The sequence below is a fragment of the Oryctolagus cuniculus genome, chromosome 2 (assembly GCF_051225735.1).
Source record: "Oryctolagus cuniculus isolate XC-2025 breed Fujian yellow rabbit chromosome 2, ASM5122573v1, whole genome shotgun sequence".
Taxonomy (NCBI): domain Eukaryota; kingdom Metazoa; phylum Chordata; class Mammalia; order Lagomorpha; family Leporidae; genus Oryctolagus; species Oryctolagus cuniculus.
In genome coordinates, this window is record NC_142868.1 from 172,209,062 (window position 1) to 172,224,100 (window position 15,039).

A 15,039-nucleotide genomic window follows, 5' to 3' on the forward strand; every position below is an offset into this window, starting at 1 on the left:
ATTCTAGCTTCCTTGCTAATGTGTACCCTAGAGGAAACAATGATGGCTCAAGTCCATGCTTTCCTCCATCAAAGAAATTATGCTTAATTCAGGTCCTAGCAACTCTACTTATTGGTTTTATAATCTTAGACAAATTTCCTAACTTCACTATGCTCATCAAGGGAATAAGAAAAACAATAGATCCTTCCTTATTAATATGGGAATTGAATGTGATAATGCATGTGAAATAACCATTATTGTGCCCTTCTTAGAGTAAGCATTTTATGAGTGTTTCTATTGCTACAATTAATGTTGATACAGAAGTAGGGGATGTCTTAAGCCAGTTACTCTAACAAAGGCATCTCCCTTCTTCCTCCTCCATTCTTGTGTCCCTTGCTTTCTGTCTGTCCTTGAATTGCTAGCTCAACACTTTATCCAATTTGTAGTTCCTTTTAGATGGTCAGCCTTGCCCTTTTCATAAGGACTGCTTTTCTCTGAGAGTGACATATTCAGCTCTGCTGTAAAGTCAATGGTTTCTCCCCAAAGGGCTGTCTGCTTTATTTTTATGTCCAGTAATGTCAAGATGCCATTTTCTAAACTGTACCTTTCTTTTCATAAAAGCCTTTTGTCATATAGAAAATTCCAAGGTAACTGATGCTCAGTTAAGAGTTTTGCATTGTCCCAAGGGGATTAAGTTGGATTGGGTTATTTGGGCTAACATATTTATACACTTCTGAGGAGGCAGAATAAGCAAAATTGAAAAGTTTTGATGTCAATTACTTGACTTCAAGTTATGTGTTGGCTTTTGATGCTATGTGATAATTCTTTTCATCTTTATTTTTCTCTACTCTCTGTGTGTGTGAGATGTATTAAGATACTTATACTATGTTCACTTTAAAAATGGAGAAATAAATTTTCAATGATAAGTCATCACTATTGTTACTAGATTCTTACAGCCATACTTCAAAGGACACACTATTTTTTCTCTTAAAAATTATTTAGTTGAGAGGCAGAGTTACAGACAGAGAGAGGGAGAGACAGACAGAACAGTCTTCCATCCGCTGTTTCACTCCCAAATGGCCACAGTGGCTAGAGCTGGGCTTATCCAAAGCCAGGAGCCATGAGCTTCTTCTTGGTCTCCTATGCTGGTACAGGTGCCAAAGCATTTGGGCCATCTTCTGCTGCTTTCCTCCGCCATAAGCGGTGAGCTGGACCAGAACTGTAGCATCTGGGACACCAACCTGCATGTATATGGGATGCCTGTGCTGCAGGCAGAGGTTTAGTCCATTATTCCACAGCACCAGCCCCGTGGACACACTATTTATTCTGGATCAGCTGCAACAATTACATGTGAGACTTTTGTTAATATGTTTGTACTATTTTTGGCCCTTTTACCTTGTATGTTATTTAATTATTACAACAACGAGCTAAGACAAATACTGTTGCTGGTTTTCTTATATAGACAAGAAAACTGATGTGGAGAAGTTAAGGAATTTGGGAATCTCCAGTTAGTTCTTCCAAGTACTGAAAACCAGGGTTCAGACTCCACACCTCTCCTCTTAGTTGATATAGAACTTCCTCCTTATAGTCCTCAGGAGAGTGGCAGGGTTGCTTATGAACCTCACTCTTTACACTTCAAGAAACCAAGTTAGGAATGAAGAAAAACAGAATATGAAAGCAGTGCTTGTTAGTTGTGCAGCTTTTCATGCAGCCGTTCTTCCTTTGCAGTATAAAATGGTGAGAATGTTTTAAGTAGAAGAGAGAAGAGCTAATTTTAGAATAAGCACAAAATGGGAAAGAATTTGTGTATATTTTGTTTCCAGTTTATTCTTAGTACTAGCAAGTGCATGCATTGCTGTATCTTAAGTGAGTGAATGAATGAAGTCAGGTAGCTTTTGCCCCTGTAGAAGTCTACCCTGAAACAGTTCCCACAAGGCAATGAAGGTGGCAGGCAGTTACTATACTTCTAGGCACTGAGGTAGTTTCTGAAATATTTCCTTTTGTCTGAATTACTAATTTCCTGAGAGTCTCAACATTCCTTGGTCCATTCCAGTTTTAGCTCCATAGTTTCCAGGACTCTGATCAAAAGTCTTGTTCACTCATGAACAAGGGGGCACTTTCTTCATATCCATCCCTTCATTTAATTAGTATAATAAATAATCTCTTACTTTCTAAAGTCTTATTATCATATCTGAAATAAAGCCCTTAAAATGTGTGTCTTAATGATAGATTTGATAACAGTAAAGATACGTGTTTTAAAATATCATTTTCCTATTTGTTTTAGTTATTTCAGAAAACTTTGGGATTAAGGAGAGTTAGTTGATTGAAGATATATATATATATATATATATATTTCAGAGAATTCATACAGAATTAATTCTTTTAACTTGAAGATAACTTTCAAAGAGATTGTATGGTTGTCACAGCATCAGGAGACTGGTAAATAGTCTTAACTCAATATTTTATTTTTTTGAGATTTACTTTTAATTTACATTATACTCAAAGGTTTAATGGCTTCCTAAGATAAAGAGTTCAACAAACATGAAGTAAAGTAAAAAAAAAAATAGTCCATCAGGTAAAATAGGCAAGAACTATAAACTTAACTTCCATGCTGTGTCTTCTACTCCAAGACTTATTTAGAGGTGGCGCAGATCTGCTCAAATGGATATTAGAAGTGATAGGTGAATGTCCTTTACCTGGAACAACAGCCATATCACCTTCCCTTCCACCATCATTATGAAACTGGTGAACAAAAGATCCAGTTGTTAAAATTCAGAAACAATGTTAGTTTCCTTTACTGCAACCAATTTAGGAAAATTGACCTACAGTACATTGGGGTGTGCACCTTTTGATCTGTGGGTATCTGACATTAATCTATTTGATCCCCTTATAGCTCAAATACATCCTGTTTCTGCAGCTTTGAGTTTAAAAATTGAGTGATTTGTATCCTTCAGCTCAACAGCGACAACAGGGCTGAATCCATCATTTGGTTTTGGTCTCTGGCACATAATGCCAAATGCCTTCCAAAGCCCCTGAAATTGATGGTGACAATTTTCTACGTTGCTCATTTGTGGTTTGCACTGTGACTTTCTTCAGTTTTCTATCTCTCAAGCGACTAAATTCAGTCCGTTTTGAGTTATATTTTACAGTTATAACCTATTTAATCTTTTGAAGTTGCACTTTGGAAAGAGGCTTTCCCTTGCATCTATAAATTGACCAAAAATCACTAACAGGCAGTAAGACCCCATTTTTAGACTTCTGCAGCCTTTTATTGTTTTCTTTACACTGACCAAAAGGGTATATTCTGATGTGGTGGTATCAAATGCTTCCAGTAGTTCTGCTTTGATTTGATCATCTCTGTGTTTTCGGTTTTATTTTACAGTGACTTATGTGAGTACTTCCATAAGTTCCTACATGTGTATGGAGTCCCAGGCCAGCTGTGCTCTGTTGGACTGCTTCTGTTGAAAGTGTGTCTAATGGCAGAACATCAAGTAGCACCTGCTTGGTTAACAGGAGTAGGCTGGCAACCAAGAGAAGAAGCAGAGAAACCTGAGTAACAGGTGTTAAGGACAGTTTTATCCATGCAGTATTAATGCAGACAGCTATTATTGTTCATGACACAAAGGAGAGATGCTATTTATTTAAGCAAAAGTCTCACACAATTCATGAAATAAAAAAGAGAACTCCAAAAAGACAGAAGCTAATGAAACTAGTTAAGAATATCAACCTAAAGAGAATCGAAAATGAATCTTGATGTGAATGGAAGGGGAGAGGGAGTGGGAGAGGGGAGGGTTGCGGGTGGGAGGGACGTTATGGAGGGGAAGCCATTGTAATCCATAAGCTGTACTTTGGAAATTTATATTCATTAAATAAAAGTTAAAAAAAAAGAATATCAACCAGAAGCTTGTCCTTAGTGTGAGATGCCCTCAGTTCACTTAATCAGTAACATAAAAATAGGATATTACACATTGAATTGACCTTGAGATTTTATGGCTAAATATGGAAAACATTTAAAACTTTCTGTTGCTTTTCGATAAAGACTTTGTTGCCCTTTTATCTTGCTTTTTTCTTTTAATTTTAATTAATTTTGACAGAGTCCATGTGATTTTTAGATAAAATTCTAAGAACATAATGATATAACCTTCCTCTCCCCCCCACCCACTTTCCCTCTCCCTTTCTTGTTTTTTTAGTTTTTGAGGTAACATATTTTAAAATTACATTACAATAAAAAAGCTTATTATTTCACTGAATAAGAAGTTTAGCTGGTAAAAAGCAAAAATACAATAGTTTAATGGGAATATAGACAAAAGCTATAAAAAATAAGTGGATGGAAAAATGACAATTTCACCCATATACAGTAAGTTTAAAAGTAATCACAGGAGCCGGCGCCGTGGCTCAATAGGCTAATCCTCCACCTTGCAGCACCGGCACACCGGGTTCTAGTCCCGGTCGGGGCGCCGGATTCTGTCCCGGTTGCTCCTCTTCCAGGCCAGCTCTCTGCTATGGCCAGGGAGTGCAGTGGAGGATGGCCCAGGTGCTTGGGCCCTGCACCCCATGGGAGACCAGGAAAAGCACCTGGATCCTGGCTCCTGCCATCGGATCAGCGCGGTGCGCCGGCTGCAGCGGCGGCCATTGGAGGGTGAACCAACGGCAAAGGAAGACCTTTCTCTCTCTGTCTCTCTCTCTCACTGTCCACTCTGCCTGTCAAAAATAAAAAAAAATAAAAAAAAAAAGTAATCACAGATGATTAAAAGTACAGTAGTATAACATTCTTAACCAATGGTTTGCCAGAGGTATAAAACAAGGTTTTATAAAACTATATTTGCAGCAATACATATACAGACAGACAATTATTTATTTTTTCTTTCTTTTTTTTAAAATTTAACTTCCACATATAAAGGAAAACATGCAGTATTTTTCATTCTGGGTCTAGCTTATAAGACTCAACATATTGTCTTCCAGTTGCATCCATTTTTCTACAAATCGTATATTTTCATCTTTTTTATAGCAGTGATATTCCATTGTGAATGTACACCACCTGTCCTTTATCTGTTCATTTAATGATGGACACCTAGGTTGAATCCAAATTTTGGCTATTGTGAACAGCACTGCTTTAGATATGGTGGTGCAGTATCTCTTTGATACATTGTGTTCAAGGCTTTTGGGTATACACTCAGCAGTGGGATTTATTGTTTAAATTGCAAGATATTTATTTTTTTAAAGAAATCTCCACACTACTTTCCACAGTGGCTGCACTAATTTACATTCCCACCAACAGTGTATAAATGTTCCCCTTTGTCTACGTCCTTGGCAGCATTTGTTACTATGTATTGGATTTTAACCATTGTTAGAAGGGTGAGGTGATATCTCATTGTGGTTTTGAGTTGAACATTCCTGATGGCTGGTGATGTCGAACATTTTTTCATATATTTGTTGCCCATTTGTATTTCCTTTGTGAACTGTCTATTGAAGTCCACACGGGTGCAGGGACCGAAGGGCTTGGGCCATCTTCTGCGATTTTCCCAGGCCATAGCAGAGAGCTGAATCAGAAGTAGAGCAGCTGGGACTCGCACTGGTGTCCAAATGGGATGCCGGCACTCCAGGCAGTGGTTTTACCTGCTACGCCACAGCACCAGCCACTAGCCTTTGAAATTTTGAGGAATGTTCATTCTACATCTAATTTGTGGAGGGTTTTTATCATGAAGGGGTGTTGAATCTTATGAAATGTTTTCTCTGCATCTATTGAGATGGCCATATGGTTTTGTTTCTTCATTTTGCTGATTTGATATATGATATTTATTGATTTGTTAATATTGACCCACCCTTGCATTTTTGAGATAAATCCCATTTGTTTATGATGTATGATCTTTTTGATGTGGTTTTGGATTTGATTTGCTAGTATTTTATTGAGAATCTTTACATCTATGTTCATTAAGGATATAGGCATGTAGTTTTTTTTTTTTTCATGTCTTGTCTTTGTCCTCATAAAAAGAGTTTGGCATAGTTCTGTTCAATATTTGGGAATAGTTTGAAAGGTATTGGAGTTACTTCCTCTTTGAATGTTTTGTAGAATTAAGTAGTAAATCCATCAGACTTTTCCTTGATGGAGACTTTTGATTTTGGCTTCATTCTCATTGCTTGTTATGGGTGTGCTTAGGTTTTCTGTATATCCTTGATTTAATCTTGGTAGATTATATGAATGTAAGCATTTGCACATTTCTTCAAGGTTTTCTGGTTTATTAGCATGTAGTTCTTCATAGTAGTTTCTTAAGATCCTTTGTAGTAGCTTAGTGGTGTAAGTTATAATGTCACCTTATTGATCTCCAATTTTATTTTTTTGAGCTCTTTTCTTTGTTTGTCTAGAACTTTATCTCTTTTGTTTATCTTTTCAAAACCCCAACTTTTTGCCCTGTTGATCTTTTCTTTTTTTCAGTATTTCATTTATTTCTACTCTGGTCCTTATTACTTCTTGCCTCTTGCTGATTTGTGTCTTGGTTTATTTTTGTTTTTCTGTCTTCAAGATGCATCTCTCCCTTTAGATCTAGTAGTAGTCATATATATATATATATATATATATATATATATATAGTTGTTGTGTCTTGCTGAATCGGGCATTTTAGCAAAATATAATGTCCTTCTTTATCTCTTTTTACAGTCTGTTTTTATCTTATATCAGGATAGCTACATTTGCTCACTTTTAGTTTCCATTTATCTGCCATATATTTTTCCAACCCTTCACTTTCAGTTTGTGTGTATCTTTGTTTATGAAGTGAGTGTCTTGTAAGCAGCATACAGTGAGGTCCTGGTTTTTTATCCATTCAGCCAATGTAATTCTTTTGGTTGGTGAATTTAATCCATTTACATTCTAGGTTAGAATCGAAGAACTAAGACCTGTAATTTTGTTAAGTGGTTAATGGTTCTGCATGCTCTGTTAGTGAATTTGGTTGTATCATGTGTTTTTATGATACTTATTTCTAATGCAGGGTGCCTTTCAGAATTTCTTATAAGGCTGGTCTGGTGGTGGTGAATTCTCTCAGTTATCTGTAAAATACTTTATCCTTCACTTTTAAATGATAGTTTTGCTGGATATAATATTATTGGTTGAAAGATTTTTTTTCTTTTAAGACCTTGAATATATCATCCCATTCTCTTCTGGCCTTAAGGGTTTTGCTGAGAAGTCTAATGTTAATCTGATTAGTTTTCCTTTATATGTAACTTGACACACTTCTTTTATTGTCTTTAGGATTCTCTCCTTATCTTTAACGTTTGACAATTTGATGTCAGAATGCCTTGGAGAATACCTTTCTGGTTAAGTCTTCTTGGAGTTCTTTGAGCTTCTTGCATATGATTGCCCATGTCTCTTTCAAGACCATGGAAATTTACACCTAGTGATTCATTTGGCAGATTCTCAATGCCCTTTTCCTTTTCTTCTCCTTCAGGAAAACCTATAATACACATATTTGGTCATTTATTGGTATCCTATATTTCATGCAGACTTTCTTCATTCTTTTGTCTTTATTTTTGTCTGATTAGGTAATTTCAAATTCCTGTCTTTGAGGTCAGGAATTCTTTCCTCCACTGCGTCTACTCTATTATTAAAACTCTCAGTCATATTTTTTATTTCACTAATTGAAGATTACATTTCCAAAATTTCTATTTGGTTTTTCTTAATGAGTTCTATCTCCTTAGTAATATTTTTATTCATGTCACTCATTGATTTTCATTTCTTTAATCTGTTTTTGTTCTTTTCATTTTGAATTTCTTACAATCATTATTTTGAAATCTGTCTCTTTCATTTCACAGATTTCCTTCATTTTGGGGTCTAATTCTGGAGCAGGAGGATTGTGTCCTTTTGAGGCATCATCCTGTCTTGTTTCTTCTTGTCTCCGCTATCCTTACATTGACCTCTGCCCATCTGGTTTATTTGTCCCTTCTTATTCATGGAGTAGGTTTTATTGTAAAAGAATTTATGGTTTAGCTGATATGACAGAAACCGTTTGGCTTGTTGCTTTGGCTTTGGTTCTAGGTGAGCCCAGGATTGTCATTTCAAAGTGATTTCTTTTGTCTGAATCAATGTCAGCTGTGTCTGTAGGTGGCACAGTGGAATAGTCTGCTGCAGTTCAAACGGAAAGAAGTGTGGCTTTGAGATAAGTGTTTCCTTGGGTGTGTATCTTTGGTTCAAAGAGGGTTCATTGTCAGTGCTTCTGCCGAATGTGATAGCCAGGGCCTTGTTCTTAGTGCTGAGACAGGGGTAGCTGCTCTATTGTCCTGAGTGATGCCAGGACTTGTGGCACCAATTGCTGTGGCTCTAGTACTCTGTGGTATTGATTGACCCTTCTTCAGTTCCTGCTAGGAGAGTCCAACTGGTGCTGTGGCTTATAATACCAACGGCCCTAGTCCTAGGTCTAGAAGATGTGAACTGGACCCTGTTCTAGTTCTACAGGTGACTGCAAGGTATACAGGAGATTTTACTCCCAAGTACATGAGTCCAGAGGGGGTGGAATGCATGTAGATTCTTCCCTATATCCACCGGCTAGATTCCAGTGGCACTGAAAAATTTAGAACGAATTGCTACAGTCCTGGTATTGAAGGGTTTGGTGGATCATTACCCAGATCTCCCAGGGTGAGGGTGGATTTTTTTTATAGACTCTTTCTGGTGTTAGTTTCCAGAAACTAAGATGAAATAGAGTGAGCATTACTCCGGGGCTAGTGACCAAAAAACTTCCATAGTTACAGGATACAGGCAATCTGTCCTCTGCCCCACTTGTCACCCTGACTCAACTATGATGCAGGTAGGAGAACAGAGGTGCACAGCATGACTTCTTGCTGCAGAGTATGGCACTCTGTGGGAGTGAGGGAGAAGCGAGTAAGGAAGCTTCCCTCCTCCAAGTCTGGCAGTTTCTCAGACCCCATTCAGCTCTCCAGGCTGAAGTAGAAGTCAGTGGGTGACTGTGGAATTCCCTCTCAGCTAAAACTGTGAGTGGTGGGGTGTGCAGTGATGTTTTTCCTTCTTTGATGTAAGATGCCAATTCTCAGCCAACAGTCGGCTGCAGCGGGTTGCAGCAGTGTCCCTGTCTTCTTTCCCTTTGTCCCATGGAGTCTTCATTTTTTTCACTTCTTCATTGAAAATTTCCACCAGTCAGACATTTGGAAATGTAGTCTTTCCTTCCTTCTTTTCATATTCCAGAGCAGCTTAAGTTAGTGTGGCTATACCCTATTTGGCCACCTTGGATCTCTCAAGACGTGGTTGCTTTTGAATTTGTTCTTTAAGATTATTTAATAATTAAGTTTTCAACTATAAAATCTGTGCAACTTTCCTTACTCTATGAGTATGAGTTTTCCTGCTTTGATGGCCTATTTTCCAATTTATGGTTAGGATTGATGTAAAGGTAATGCAACAGATCCGATTATGCCTGTCAAGCTCAATCAAATTTGGCTAGAATTATCAGCATCTGTGTCATTAAACACAAATATCTCTTATCGGAAATCCTCTATTTCTAAAATTCTTAGAAATCTACTTCCAGTTAAGGTGATGCTAAGGTGAATAAAAACTGTGCCTACCTGGGAGGGATGTTTCTTCCTTAAGATGAAATGTGGTATGCTATGTACAAACAGATCACGCATAAAAACTATTGTTTAATAATTAATTTTAGTTTGAATATGCTTCACAGTTAAACACATGTAAATATATGCAAAGGAAGCACAAGCTGCAGTTTAAATTTTGTGTAGATAATTGACTTTATTCATTTAAATAAACACCAAGCACACCAAATATGATCCTCATTTATTACAGTGGGAATAATAGTCAAGCAAGATACTCACAAAACACAACAACACTTGCTCCATGACAAGCTTTTACTCTGTGTGTAGCATTCTCTTTCTATTGAATTCCAACTCATGAACTCAGTTGTGGGCATATGACAATCAATAAAGGGAGGATGGAAGAGAGACTTTTTAGTTGCCCTGGTATCAGCAGCTCTTGCTGCGTCACCATGACTCTGGTGATAATTTCTTATAAATTTGTGACAGCTGCTTAGGACACTTTATTGGGAGGTTGATTGTGAATGTACTTGCTTGCTTCCCTAGCTATAGCCTTTGATTCTTCCCATGAAAATGCCTAGCACAAATAATACTCTTGAGTGTTAGAAAAACTTTTCTCTCGTGTCTACATTGCTCATCATAAAATCCTACCCTGATTTTTTCACATAGCTTTTTATGTCTTATATATATATATATATATATATATATATTTAAAGATTTATTTATTTATTTGAAATTCAGAGTTATACAGAAAGAGAAGGAGAGAGAAGGAGAGGCAGAGAGAAAGAGAGAGACACAGAGAGAGAGAGAGGTCTTCCATCCACTGGTTAACTCCCCAATTGGCCTCAACAGCCAGAGCTGCGCCAATCCAAAGCCAGGAGCCAGGAGCTTCTTCCAGGTCTCCCACATGGGTACAGGGGCCCAAGGACTTGGGCCATCTTCTACTGCTTTCCCAAGCCATAGCATAGAGCTGGCTTGGAAGAGGAGCACCCGGGGCCAGAACCATTGCCCATATGGGTTGCCGGCACTTCAGGCCAGGGTGTTAACCCACTGTGCCACAACACCCGACCCACTTTTTAAATATTTTATATCAAAATTTTTCCCCTTAATACTTCTAATTCTCAAGCCAGATGTCATAAATGGAGAAAATTTGTCCTAGCATGGTTCTGTCTGCAGTCATAATCATTTTTGGATTACTGCAAATTAGATAATCTCTGAGCTGCTTCTGTGAAGAGAGAAGCAGTTCTAAATTTAAAAATGTCCAGATCCAAAATTGAAACCCTGTGTAGTTAATGGAAGTGGGATGGCTACACACAGGGAAATAGAACATTTTAAATAGAAGAATCACTAATGACAAATTTCTAGTCACACACCAAAGATATTGACAGCTATACATGTCAAAGCCTGGAGTAAAATCTTTCAATGGGTCTAAACACCTCATAGAAAAAAAAGTGTTTTCTTGTCCTGGTGGGCAAGCAGCTTCGTAAGTCATCTCTGGTTTTTGTTTCTGTCATTACCTTTGAGAACAGGTTCCCTACATACCACACTGTTTCATATTTCTGTATATCTTCATATACTGTTCTTTTCCCTGGGGATGGAACTTTGTTTCTGTATTTTCAAGGCTTCATGCTTTACATTCATCAATTCAACTGCTTAGAAAGCTTTCCTTGTCATCTTCTGGCTTGTCATCTTCCAGCCCATGATAGTCTGAGTGACCTTGTTCAACCCTCAATGATATGTACCTACCTACTTCCTAAATGGAAAGCATGCATTACCCTATGTGAAAATTATTTGAACATTCTGTTTCCATTACTTCTTTGTGTTCCTGGGAACCAACTCAGTGCTAGACACAGGGTGTGTGTCTAGGGCAACACTGTAAACAGATGGAATAACAGTGGCCAAAAGACACAGGTCAGTCTAATTACAAAGAGGACAAGACATCAAAACTCACTTCAGCTTTAGTGTAGATGAAGATCCCATCATGTCTACCGTAAGACTTTCTCTTCCACACACAAATTTTGGTTACTTCCTTCCTCAAAAGTAGAATTTCTATTGTCTTTTTGTGCATACTGCATAAAATGTAAGTTTCTTTTGTAAGCATAGAACATCTAAATTATAGCCTCTAATTTTGTTGTCTTATTTTCTTCTGCTACTCATTTTGCATTTTTTAGTTTTACCACTTTTTAAAATTTTTTATTAATTTTTTTTGTTTTGACAAGCAGAGTTAGTGAAACAGAGAGACGGAGAGAAAGGTCTTTTTTAATTAATTAATTAATTATTTTTATTATTTTTTTTTATTTTGACAGGCAGAGTAAGTGAGAGAGAGAGAGACAGAGAGAAAGGTCTTCCTTCTATTGGTTCACCCCCAAAATGGCCACTACGGCCAGCGCACTGCACTGATCCAAAGCCAGGAGCCAGATGCTTCCTCTTGGTCTCCCACGTGGTTGCAAGGCCCAAGTGCTTAGGCCATCCTCCACTGCCTTCCCAGGCCACAGCAGAGAGCTGGACTGGAAGAGGAGCAACCGGGACAGAATCTGGTGCCCATATGGGATGCCGCGCTACAGGTGGAGGATTAACAAAGTGAGCCATGGTGCCAGCCCAGTTTTACCACTTTTTAATTGTGTGATTTTAATGTAATGATTTCTCTTGGAGTCTTTTTTCTTATTTATAAAATGAGAATAAATGATATCTTAATAACATTAAATTTAATAATAATATGAACTACTTGGTCCACATACTGTTAAGATGTTATTTATTATTCAAAATGAGACATATGTCATGACTCACCAATATTTTAGTCCATGCAAACATATTTACAAGCCAGTCTTGGATATATTTGTGTTAGTATGCCTCTTTTGCTTCCATTATTTTTATTTTTCTATTGAAATCATGGTTTATATTCAAGAGTTAGGCTTCTAGACTTAATTCAGAATTAACTACTTTTGTAAAATATTCTTTGACTACCAAATGTCTCCCACTTTTATAGCAATTATCATGTCTAAACATATAGCACCTATGAAAAAATTGAACTTACAGTCATTCAGCAGATATGCATTAAGCACTTTCTGTGTATAAATCATTGTGTTAGTAGAGGATATCGGTGGTAAATGAGTTACCACCATCATTGCTTCTGAGGAATTCATGGTGTAATGATTGATAGAATGGACTCTGGAGCCAGACTACTCAGATTTGTGCACATGCAGCATTGTTTACTATCTAACCTGGAACAAGTTTCCTGAACTCTCTTATTCTTACATATGGAAATTTCCCAGAGGGGTGTGTCTAGCACAGAGTAGATACCAGATAAATATCATTACAGGTTATTGTTGTGGTTATTGGTATTATATTTAATCAACAGCTCATGAGTGAATGACCTTAAGCAATTATAGAAATAGTTTTAATAACAATTGTTACTATGCAAATATTTTACAAGACTTAACATTAAATCCAATGCGTCGGTGAATATGCCTCTTACCAATCTGAGATTCAGAAATACAAAAAGATGAATGATGAATTTACATATTTGTAGCATAGTTTCAAAGGCTTTGGAAAAAGAATAAAGATTTTCAGGCAGTGAAAGAGAAGCTCCCTTTTAGATTCTAGTTTCTGTGATGGCTACGTAGATGATTTGGACTAATCTTTCCAGTAATGATACTAAAAGAATTAGTAAAAATTAAAAAAAAAATAATTCCTTCATTCCCCAAATGTAAAGATAGTAAAATCTTTCCAGGCCAGGAAAATGAGAGAAAATAATAGGCAGTCAGTTAAACCAAAGCCGCTTGTGTGGAGAGGAACTTTTTAAAAGCACTTGAAGGGAAGGGCTCCAGGAAAGACAGCTATGTGTCTAAGGAGTCAGAAATTGTGGCCCTAGGAACAGTGACTCCAGAGGCTTCCCTGTTGTCCCTTCTTTTCATCTGTCAATCCTAGAAAAGTTAAGAGGAAAATACAGTTTTGAAACAAACTCTCTTATCTGAAGGGAAAGAATCAAATTTCAGTACTTAGGGAAGGTTGAACTATCAGGTGGGACGGTGCCTGCTCTAAACAGGGACTAAAATGTTAAGCTGGTGGTAGGAAATGTTTCCTGGTTATCAGGGCATTCTATATATACCATTCGGACACATTTTTCTTGGGCTAGGAGAAATTTAAAAGTGAATGAAGTTAAATAATTTCTGATATAACAACCTAGGTGTTATGATTTCTAAATATAAGTTTTATCAAAAAAATTATCCATAAGGCAATTAAATTCTATGAAGCATATAAGGCAATAAACTAGAAGCTAAAATAACCAGAAAGAATCCCAAACAGAACATATTATCAAGATCATAATCATGGAAATTATTCATACAGAATTTAACAGCACTAGTTCATTATATTTTAGAAGTAAAAACTGAATATAAATAGTTTCCGCCAGGCATTAAAAATGAAATATAATATTTCACTTTTAAAAAAGATTAAAATGATAAAATTTAAAAACATAATGAATATTATGAAAATATGAGATCACCCTAATCAGAATTAGACACAAGTGAAGAAAAAATTAATGAATAAGAAAAGAAATTCAAGTGGTACACAAAGAATTAACAATGCAGAAGTACAGCTGAGAGACTAATCAATCTAAAGGTTAAGAACATATAAATTCTGCTCATTATAGAGTCCCAAAGGAGATGAGAAAGAAAGTGAATAAGAAAAGTATGATAATATTTGATGAATTTCAGAAAGTAATTTATTGGCAAATTGGGATAATTAAATGGAAATTTACCTTTGGATAGAAATATATAAAACCAAATACAAAGATAACAATCAAAAATGCACAGCAGAGAAAAATGTGAATTATCTCAAATGTGAATTATCTCCATGAGAATAACAATTATACAGAACAAGATAATTTCTTTTTATATTTTTTAAACATTTTATTGAAAGATTAATGGTGACAGAAGAAGAGACAATGAGAGGGAGAGACAGAAAAGGAGAAGGAAAGAGAGAGAGAGGGAGAGAGAGAGAATCTTCCATCCTGTGTTTCACTCCCCAAATGGCAGCAATAGACAGGACTGTGGGAGGCTGAAGCCATGAGTCTGGGAACTCCACCAGAGTCTCCTACATGAGTGGCAAGCACCCAAACAGGTATACCATATTCTGCTTCTTTTCCAGGAACATTAGCAGGAACTGGGTCACAAGTGGTACAGCTGGCACTTGAACCAGTGTTCCTATGCGATGCTGGTGTCGTAGGCAATGGCTTAACCCGCTGCACCACAACACTGACCCTCAGGCTTATTTCTTAACAGAAAGAAAAAGGGAGTCAGAAAACATGCCCCCAAGGAGAGGAATGGCTGGGTTGAATGGTAGGGTAATATTCAGGTTTCTGAGGAATCTCCATACTGACTTCCATAGTGGCTTTACCAGTTTACATTCCCACCAACAGTGGGTTAGTGTCCCTTTTTGCCCACATCCTCGCCAGCATCTGTTGTTGGTAGTGAGCCATTCTAACCGGGGTGAGGTGAAATCTCATTGTGGTTTTGATTT

The 15,039-nt window shown here is 37.1% G+C and overlaps 2 long non-coding RNA genes across 2 annotated transcripts in view; one reads left to right on the top strand and one right to left on the bottom strand.

Moving 5' to 3' along the window:
* LOC103347702 (uncharacterized) overlaps positions 1-15,039 on the top strand; it is a 465,331-nt gene that overhangs the window by 404,423 nt on the left and 45,869 nt on the right. The window lies entirely within an intron of this gene.
* The window catches only part of LOC149128146 (uncharacterized), a 28,425-nt gene continuing 24,924 nt past the window's right edge, over positions 11,539-15,039 (bottom strand). The window contains exon 4 of the long non-coding RNA XR_016230489.1: positions 11,539-13,442. This is a non-coding gene — a long non-coding RNA (uncharacterized LOC149128146). The remainder of the gene's footprint in view (positions 13,443-15,039) is intronic.